The 10,671-nt window shown below is 42.9% G+C and overlaps 1 protein-coding gene across 4 annotated transcripts in view; it reads right to left on the bottom strand.

Moving 5' to 3' along the window:
* Nucleotides 1-7,007: 7,007 nt before the first annotated feature.
* LOC140212762 (FXYD domain-containing ion transport regulator 6-like) overlaps nucleotides 7,008-10,671 on the bottom strand; it is a 64,270-nt gene continuing 60,606 nt past the window's right edge. For all 4 annotated transcript variants that reach the window (XM_072283950.1, XM_072283947.1, XM_072283946.1 and 1 more), the window contains one exon: nucleotides 7,008-7,617. The gene's annotated coding sequence lies outside the window, so the exon portion shown is untranslated. The remainder of the gene's footprint in view (nucleotides 7,618-10,671) is intronic.

Genomic DNA, 10,671 nt, shown 5'->3' with positions numbered 1-10,671 from the left:
GGAAAAAAAAACCACAAAACATACAAAATATTGAAGCAAACGACAACATTCTGAGCCAAAATGTTTTAAATGGGAAGAGAATTCAGAAATTGGAGATGCAAAGGAACTTGGGAGTGCTTGTGCAGGATTCCCTAAAGGTGAACTTGCACGCTGAGTCGGTGGTAAGGAAGGCAAATGTAATGTCATCATTCATTCTGAGAGAACTAGAATATAAGAGCAAGGATGTGATGCTGAGGCTTTATAAGGCACTGGTCTGGCTGCACTTGGAGTTTTGTGAGCAGTTTTGGGTCCCTTATCGAAGGAAAGATGTGCTGGCATTGGAGAGAGTCCAGAAGAGGTTCACGAGAATGATCCCAGGAATGAAAGGGTTAAGATATGAGGAGTGTTTGATAGCTCTGGGCCTCTACTCACTGGAGTTTGAAAGAATGAGGGAGGACTTCATTGCACCCTATTGAATATTGGAAGGTCTGGATAAAGTGGATGTGGAGAGGATGTTTCCTATAGTGGGGGAGTCTAGGACCAGAGGGCACAGCCCCAGAATTGAAAGGCATCCATTGAGAACCTAGATGAGGAAAAATTTCTTTAGTCAGATAGGGGTGAACCTGTGGAATTCATTGGTACAGACAGCTGTGGAGGCCAGGTCAGTGGTTGTATTGAAGGCGGAGGTTAATATGTTCTTGATTGATCAAGGTGTTGAAGGTTATGGGAAGAAGGCAGGCAAATGGGGTTGAGAGGGATAATAAATCAGCCATGACAGAATGGCAATGGGCCAAATGGCCTAACTCTGCTCTTATACTTTATGGTGTTATGGAGAGGGGTATGGAGGGCTATGGTCCAGGGTGCGGGTCAACGGGACTAGGCAGATTAATGGTTTGGCACAGACGGGATGCGCCGAGTAGCCTGTTTCTGTGCTGTAGTTTTCTATGTCTCTATGACACTATATCCAGATGGTAAGAGACAAAGCAGAAAGCGAGGAGGATCTTGTAGAACAAATGGTTTGTTTCTGTGCTTTAGGGTTCTTTGACATAATTGAATCTTTGACTTTTGTTATCCAAGATTACTCTTGTAAGCTGTTTTTTCCTGTATGTTATTAAGCTCAGGCAACGTCGAGGTTCAGGCACATACCTCACACAAGTCCGGATCTCTGTCGTGCTAACCACCCCTGTACTTGTAGACCAGCTACACCACAGATTTAGGGGCAGAGAGTAGAGGCACTACCTCACAGCGCCAGAAACCCTGACCCTGGGTTCTGTCTGTGCGGAGTTTGCACATTCTCCTGGTGTCGGTGTGAGATTCCCCGGGTGCTCTGCTTTCCTCACATATCCCACAGATGGGGGGAGTTGAAGGAAATCTGGGATAATAAATCAGGATTAGTATAGAATTCGTGTAACTGGCTAGAGGATAGCAGATGTGAACTCTGTGGGCCGAAAGGCCTGATTCTATGCTGTATTTATGTCTTTTAACATGGTTGCTTTTGAAGCCCTTGGTGATCTGTAACCTCCTCATAAACTCTATTGTGTTTCTTTACTTTTCTGCAAACACCTGCAAGAAAATAAATCTCAAGGTAGTGTATGGTGATGTATATGTAGTGTACTTTGAACTTTGAGTTGAGAATTCAAGGAGAGAACAGCACCTCTGGAACAGACAATAGGCGCAGGAGTAGGCCATTCGGCCCATCGAGCCAGCACCACCATTCACTGTGATCATGGTTGGTCATCCACAATCAGTATCCAGTTCCTGCCTTATCCCCATAACCTTTGATTCTGCTATCTTTAAGAGCTCTATCCATCTCTTTCTTGAAAGCATCCAGAGACTTGGCCTCCACAGCCTTCTGGGGCAGAGCATTCCATATATCCACCACTCACTGGGTGAAAAAGTTTTTCCTCAACTCCGTTCTAAATGGCCTACCCCTTATTCTTAAACTGTGGCCTCTCGTTCTGGACTCACCCATCAGCGGAAACAAGATGTGAGAGAGGTTATTAGTTCAGGAGTTACTCCAGAAAATGTTCTTGAGAGGGCATAATTTTCAGGTAGCTGAAGTAAAGGTGGGATGTCAGAGTCAGGTATTTTACACAGAGAATGGTGGGTACTTTGACCACTCTGCCAGGGGTTGTGGTAGAAACATTAGGGACATGAGGCCTCTAGATAGGCACAGAGATGAAAGAAAAATTGAGGGCAATGTGGGATTGATCTTGGCGTAGGTTAAAAGATTAGTACAACATTGTGGGGTAAATTTTGTGGGTCTTGTAATTTGTTGTTCCTGTGGTGGATAAATTGTCAAGTGTCAACCCCTAACTCTGTTGTGATGTAAGTTATTCAGGAGGTCACAACAACAGAGTTAATGTTACATGGCACTTGGTTTTCACGGTGCACATGTATTAAGGTAGCAGAGTGCCACCGCTCTGAAAGCTGCTGCCTCACAGCACCAGAGAGCTGGGCTCAATCTTGAGTTCTGATGCTGCCCATGTGGAGTTTGCATGTTCTTCCTGTGACCTTGACGGTTTCTTCTGGGTGCTCCAGTTTCCTCCCACATCCTAAAGGTGTGCAGGTTGGTAAGTTAATTGATAAGTTGCCCCTGGTGTTTTTGTGAGTGGTAGAAACTGGAAGTGAGGAGAATAAAATGGGTTAAATTGTGTTTGAGTTTTGGCATGAAATCACTGGGCCAAAGGGCCTATGGCAATGGCCTGTGATGCTCTGATTCCATCGCACAGCACCGAAAAGTGGGGCCAATGGATGGAAAAAAATCTTGATTCCTTGATAAGAGTGCATTCTCCATATTCTCCAGATCCTACCCAATTGAATGCTGCAGATTTAAACAACTAATTAGTTATGCTTGGTGCACAGTCCATTTCAATCTGCTCTGTGATTGTGACTTAACTTTGCTAAATTGAGGTGTCTGAACTTCATTGACTGCCTGTTCTCCACCGTGGTGAACCTCATCTCTCCACACAGTCTCCTTCAGTTCAGGCATCCCTTGTCCACAGTATACTCACCCCCTCCCACATCCTTCACCTCTTTGCAGAGTTCTGTTTCTTTTACTTGTCACCTTCATTTGCATCTTATGTGAAACATTTGACAAGTTTCAATTATCTGCTGATTCCAGGGATAACATCAACAAGGACACGTGTTTGAGGAAGAAATAGTTTCCAAAGCTGAAAAAAATTAAAGACAGGAGATGTATGGTGACAGTAGGTCAGAGGGGCAGCACAGTAGCCTAGTGGTTAGCGCAACGCTTTACAGTACCAGGGACCTGGGTTCAGTTCCTGCCACTGCCCGAAGGAGTTTGTATGTTCTCGTTGTGACCGCGTGGGTTTCCTCCGGGTGCTCCAGTTTCTTCCCACAGTCCAAAGGTGTACCAGTTGGTAGGTAAGGCTGTATGTTCTCCTCGTGACCTCGTGGGTTTCCTCTGGGTGCTTGGGTTTCCTCCCACAGTCCAAAGACATACTGGTTAGTAGGTTAATCGGTCATGGTAAATTTTCCTATAATTAGGCGAGGGTTAAATTGGGGGATTGCTGGGCAGCGTGGCTCGAAGAGCCAGAAGGGCCTATTCCACGCTGAATCTCAATCAATAAATAAATACAATAAAAATTTAATCAACATTTAGAGATGGGAAATTCAGTTTCATGTTTGACAACGAGCAGATTGGTGGTTCAGTCTTGCTCTGGTCTCAATGAGTTGTTCTGAACTGCTGAGAGAGTGAGTCCGTAGCAATTGACTTCTACTGTTTAAACAATTGCGTATTTGACTGGATCTTTGGGACAATTCTGACAAATACAGCAAATAATCCTCAACTAAGGTGCCTGGAATATGGTTTCAGATGGAGTGTAGAGCTCCACTGTCACTCCCCAGTGAATTGGAGTGTTGATTCTATTCAGTGCAGTGACCAACTGTGTTGAATCTACTAACCTAGATCTCTTTAAACTTCACTCTTTCATAGTTAAGACACTATTAACTGATTTCAGCTCATTCACCTTTGCTTTATGATTAGGGGTAGTGAGTTGTGGGCATTGTACGATGGTGTAGGAAACATGACGTCACTTGCGGGCTGCTCCCGGCATCATCCTTGCTGATTTGATTTGACACAAATGACACCTTTTACTTTATATTTTGATGTACACATGACAAAGATAATCCTTTCTTTTTCAGAGAATGATGCTTGTATATGTTAGATTTTATTTATTGAGGTGCTGGACAGTTTAAAAAAAATTCTCTTTCATATAATTGTTTTTTTTTTCAGTTTGATGCCATTGAAAATCAATTTAGCCTTGAATACAATACACTGGCAGCTGTTTCTGGGTCAACTCCAATCCTTTTCTTCAACTTGTGAGTCACTCTTGCAATGCTGATATGATTTCCATGTTAAAGCCACATATAATGGCATTATTTCTTGTATGATGCTCCTTTTGCAAGGTTGCCGGGGGGTTTGACCATGTGGTCTGAGGAAGCCCATTGTAGGGAGCTTCTGGAAGAATGATCCCATAACACTGACTTGGAAGAACTTTAGTACTTAAATTGGGAACTGCTCAAAATCAGCATTCCCAACAATAACCATAATCTTCAGTCCCTTCACATTACCTCCTCAAGCTGTGCTTCCAACCTCCCATTCCTGATGCCAGTGCTCCATCTCCCTCCTTCATGACGATGCCAATTTCCCTGATTTTATCATTGCTTTTTCCAGTCCCTCAAGTCCTGTACTGCTGACCAGTCTCCCTCCCCCTTGTCTCCAGATCTGCAGACATCCATGCACATTCACGTGACACCACTTGTCCCATAAACCACCCATCCAACCAGTCCTGTGACTGGCCTCCCAAGCTCAGCTTCAGAAGAACATTTGGGGTTGTATATTTTTGAGGCCTTGGTCACAAGTGAATTTTGTTGTACAGACAACACAGTGATATAGCATTTAGCGTAGTGCTTTACAGCATCAGCCAGAAGATTGGGGTTCAATTCCACCCGCTGTCTGTAAAGAGTTTGTATGTTCTCCCTGTTACTGCACGGGTTTCCTCCGGAAGCTTTGGTTTCCTCCCACTTTCCAAAGAGGTGCGGTTATGGGTAGTGAATTGTGGGCATGCTATGTTGGCACCAGAAGCGTGGCAACACTTGCGGGTTGCCCCTAGCACATCCTTGGACTGTGTTGGTCATTGATGCAAATGACACATTTCATTGTTTGTTCCGATGTACATATGACAAATAAAGCTAATGTTTATCTTTTAATAAAAATGGCTGTTGATCTTATGCATTGACACCATTCTAATGCATCCTTTAGGTTGCACTGAAAATTCCAGACACATAGGATGACTGAGTTAGTTCCTGGCTATCCCCACAGATTTATTTTCCTTCTTACTTTCTATAATCCCGGTTAGCATTCACTCACAAATTTAACCCATTTACCTCAGGTAGTTAATGCATATTGATAACCATTCAGATTTATAGAGTTGTACAACACAGAAACAAGCCCTTCAGCCCATCATATTCATACTCCCTGTGGTACCTCTTTCCATTAAGCTCACTAACCCACATTAAGTCTCCAGCCAGTGGTGCCTTGGCAACCATTTATCTAAAGGATTCTTTACTGTTATGGGAGAATCTGCCTCCACCACCTCTTCAGCCAGCATATTCCAGTTTCCAACCAACCTCTGATCCCTCTAAAGCTCCAAACCTGTGTCCTTCTGTCCTAAATACCCTCACTCTGGGTATCTAGCCAAACTGAAATGGAATTCAGGGAGACTAGGCATATGAAACTGTTAAGAATTAGTTGTGCTGATATCTTGTATGCATTAAACTACATTAAGACTCAGCTGTGATAGCATCTTGAATGTACAGTACTTAAATTGGAGGAAGGCTATGCCTGTTGTATCTTTAATGACATTTGGATGTCCCCAAGTGCTTTACAATCAGTGACATTTTAAAACATGTAATCACCAGCAGCAGATGGATAATGCAATGGTCAATTTGTGGATAACATGATCCCAGAAATAGGATGAGGAAAAGATTACCTGTTTTAGGGATAAATATTGGCCAGAGCCATAAAGGAAGAAGTCTCTCACCCCTTACAATATATTGGCAAATAGGATCTCTGATGTCAACAGAGCTTCAGTGTAATGCTTCATCTGAACACCATTTCCACTAGGGTATTAAAACAATCATAAATTCCAACAGGGTATTAAAACAGTCCCTAAACTTTCTGTGTTTTGTTTGTCAAGGTGCTCTTTTTAACAAAATATAAGACATTTTCAACCATTTGATATAAACACAAAAGCAACATATGATCTTCTAGAGATGGTCAGTCACAATTTGACCCTCTGAAAGCTAACTAGTTGGACTTCTCCTAAAAACATTCATGGAACTGCACCTGGAATAATGGAACAAGTACTGACACAACAAAGGCTGTAACCAGTACTTAGTCTACACACTTGAGAGAGTTTTGTTGGCTTTACTAGATTAATGTTTCCATGACCTTCATTGTAAAATTAAACCTTTGATTTGGGTAGCTCATATTGGAACATAATCTAAGACCAAATCTTAAGACCATAAGGTATAGGAGCACAATTAGAACATTTGGTCCATCGAGTCAGCTCAGCCATTTAGTCATGCCTGATCCATTCTCCCTCTCAGCCCCATTCTCCTGCCTTCATGCCCTGACTAATCAAGAATGTATCAACCTCTGCCTCAAATATATGTAAAGACTTGGCCTCCAGAGCTGCCTGGGGCAATGAATTCCACAGATTCATTACTCTCTGGCAAAAGGAATTCCACCTTATCTCCGTTCTGAAAGGACATCCCTCTGTTCTGAGGCTGTGTCCTCTGGTTGTAGGCTTTCCCACTGGAGGAATCATCCTCTCCACATCCACTCTATCAAGGTCTTTCAACATTTGATAGGTCTCAATGAGGTCACCCCTCATTCTTCTGAATTCCAGTGAGTAAAGGCCCTATATCTTCTTATGAAAATACATATTCCTATGATTTAATTTGAGCCAAACAGAACAAGCAACTGATTATTTGTCAGTTTTGGTAACTCCTTTTTATTTTTCAAGGTATCATTGGCAACCTTTTCAATTCTATTTTACAATTGTCCTTTCTCAAACCAGCTCAACTGCAAGTGAAGGTCACTGAATAACAGCACACACAGACACAGTGACCAATTCACACTGAGATTAAATACACTCTATTTAACACAGAGACATCACTGCAACACCACCATATTGTGGAAGGGATGGAGTAATACTGAGCCCCACCGTGCTCATATTTACCCAAATACACTCATGTTTATATACAAACACGCACACATACACAAATGCACCCACTCACAGTTACGGAAGTACAATCTGACAGGACTGGAAATTATCAACCGAAACACAATTGCTATTAATTACCCGACACAACTGCACATCTTGAGGATGACCAGCACACAGTAAAATGCGATGATCTACGGTACAGCACAAGATTCATACATCAGTTACTGATATCGGTGTTCATATATATTTTAATTCAAGAACCGTGTAGTGAACTGAGCAAAGCTTCCAGTCTCCGTGTTGTTAGGAGCAAAGTCGTGGGTCTTCAAAGACCTGTCCAAGAAGCAATCATTTCATAGCCTTTGGGTCTCTGATTGGCTTATCCCTGTTACAAAAAAGCAGAGATCTAAGATATTTAAAGTAATTACATGCTGGGAGTTACTTTTGCAAATTACTTTTTCTCTCTCGTTGTCCTTCTGATTTGGTCCTTCCCATGGAAATGACTTCTGCATCTTTGCAAATTCGATCCAACTGATTACTGGAAACCCTCTATTAATATACCATGTGACAGAACAGAATCAGAGGTTTGGAAGCTTATTTTGCTGCAACCCAACATGGACATATTTTCTATCGTATATTCCATTTGCCAATTATAAACGCTGAATAAAATCATGTTTTTATACCTGTTTATCTCCTTTTAACTTTGCCACACCCCTCCCTAGGGGACACTCCCCCCAATTTGAAATCTAAGACTCCATATGGACAATAGAATACTGAACAAAAAGGAGTAAATTTCTGCGTATGAAGTCCTTGTCATCACGTAGTTTAATATGGGTGGAAATGAGATCTCTCTCTTTTGCTCCCCCTCCCCATATGTATCTCATAGAAACATAGAAAATAGGTGCAGGAGTAGGCCATTCGGCCCTTTGAGCCTGCACCGCCATTCAGTATGATCATGGCTGATCATCCAACTCAGAACCCTGTACCAGCCTTCGCTCCATACCCCCGATCCCTTTAGCCACAAGGGCCATATCTAACTCCCTCTTAAATATAGCCAATGAACTGGCCTCAACTGTTTCCTGTGGCAGAGAATCCCACAGATCACCACTCTCCGTGTGAAGAAGTTTTTCCTAATCTCAGTCCTAAAAGGCTTCCCTTTTATCCTCAAACTGTGACCCCTCGTTCTGGACTTCCCCAACATTGGGAACAATCTTCCTGCATCTAGCCTGTCCAATCCCTTTAGGATTTTATACGTTTCAATCAGATCCCCCCTCAATCTTCTAAATTCCAACGAGCATAAGCCTAGTTCATCTAGTCTTTCATCATATGAAAGTCCTGCCATCCCAGGAATCAATCTGGTGAACCTTCTTTATACTCCCTCTATGGCAAGGATGTCTTTCCTCAGATTAGGGACCAAAACTGCACACAATACTTCAGGTGTGGTCTCACCAAGGCCTTGTACAACTGCAGTAGTACCTCCCTGCTCCTGTACTCGAATCCTCTTGCTATAAATGCCAGCATACCATTCGCCTTTTTCACTGCCTGCTGTACCTGCATGCCCACTTTCAATGACTAGTGTATAATGACACCCAGGTCTCGTTGCACCTCCCCTTTTCCTAATCGGCCACCATTCAGATAATAATCTGTTTTCCTGTTTTTGCCACCAAAGTGGATAACTTCACATTTATCCACATTAAATTGCATCTGCCATGAATTTGCCCACTCACCTAACCTATCCAAGTCACCCTGCATCCTCTTAGCATCCTCCTCACAGCTAACACTGCCGCCCAGCTTCGTGTCATCCGCAAACTTGGAGATGCTGCATTTAATTCCCTCATCCAAGTCATTAATATATATTGTAAACAACTGAGGTCCCAGCACTGAGCCTTGCGGTACCCCACTAGTCACCGCCTGCCATTCTGAAAAGGTCCCGTTTATTCCCACTCTTTGCTTCCTGCTTCCTGCCTGCTAACCAACTCTCCACCCACACCAACACCTCACCCCCAATACTGTGTGCTTTAAGTTTGCACACTAATCTCCTGTGTAGGACCTTGTCAAAAGCATTCTGAAAATCCAAATATACCACATCCACTGGTTCTCCCCTATCCACTCTACTAGTTACATCCTCAAAAAATTCTATGAGATTCGTCAGACATGATTTTCCTTTCACAAATCCATGCTGACTTTGTCCGATCATTTCACCGCTTTCCAAATGTGCTGTTATCACATCCTTGATAACTGACTCCAGCAGTTTCCCCACCACCGACGTTAGGCTAACTGGTCTATAATTCCCCGGTTTCTCTCTCCCTCCTTTTTTAAAAAGTGGAGTTACATTAGCCACCCTCCAATCCTCAGGAACTAGTCCAGAATCTAACGAGTTTTGAAAAATTATCACTAATGCATCCACTATTTCTTGGGCTACTTCCTTAAGCACCCTGGGTTGCAGACCATCTGGCCCTGGGGATTTATCTGCCTTCAATCCCTTCAATTTACCTAACACCACTTCCCTACTAACATGTATTTCCCTCAGTTCCTCCATCTCACTGGACCCTCTGTCCCCTACTATTTCCCGAAGATTATTTATGTCCTCCTTAGTGAAGACAGAACCAAAGTAATTATTCAATTGGTCTGCCATGTCCTTGCTCCCCATAATCAATTCACCTGTTTCTGTCTGTAGGGGACCTACATTTGCCTTAACCAATCTTTTTCTTTTCACATATCTATAAAAGCTTTTACAGTCAGTTTTTATGTTCCCTGCCAGTTTTCTCTCATAATCTTTTTTCCCCCTTCCTAATTAAGCCCCTTGTCCTCCTCTGCTGAACTCTGAATTTCTCCCAGTCCTCAGGCGAGCCACTTTTTCTGGCTAATTTGTATGCTTCTTCTTTGGAATTGATACTATCCCCAATTTCCCTTGTCAGCCACGGGTGCATTACCTTCCTTGATTTATTCTTTTGCCAAACTGGGATGAACAATTGTTGTAGTTCATCCATGCGATCTTTAAATGCTTGCCATTGCATATCCACCGTCAACCCTTTAAGTGTCATTTGCCAGTCTATCTTAGTTATCTCAATCACTATAGGTTCATAATAATGTTTAATTCCATCTGTCTCCAGGAACAGCCTCCTCAAATTTGGCTACCCTAGAAATTCATCTCCATCTGTTACCTACTTCATGGTGGCAGGCATGCCATGATCCAATCTTGGTGCAGACTGGTGCCAGACAAGGCTGTGCATCTGACCCAACACTGCACCTCATCTCCAGTAAGCTTCACACTGGAGTGAAGTTACTCTACATTTGACCTGTGTTTACTCCACTACAGAAGCAAAGTCACCCCAACTCCGGAAGCCAGACAGAATGGAGCCCATCTGCTATCTACCATGAACTGTGCCATGGAAATGTCTGCCAGGATTTGATGGCACCAAATGACAACAGAGGATAG

Source organism: Mobula birostris, chromosome 20 (genome assembly GCF_030028105.1).
Source record: "Mobula birostris isolate sMobBir1 chromosome 20, sMobBir1.hap1, whole genome shotgun sequence".
In the NCBI taxonomy this organism is placed as follows: Eukaryota; Metazoa; Chordata; class Chondrichthyes; order Myliobatiformes; family Myliobatidae; genus Mobula; species Mobula birostris.
This window is presented reverse-complemented; position numbering and strand designations above follow the sequence as displayed.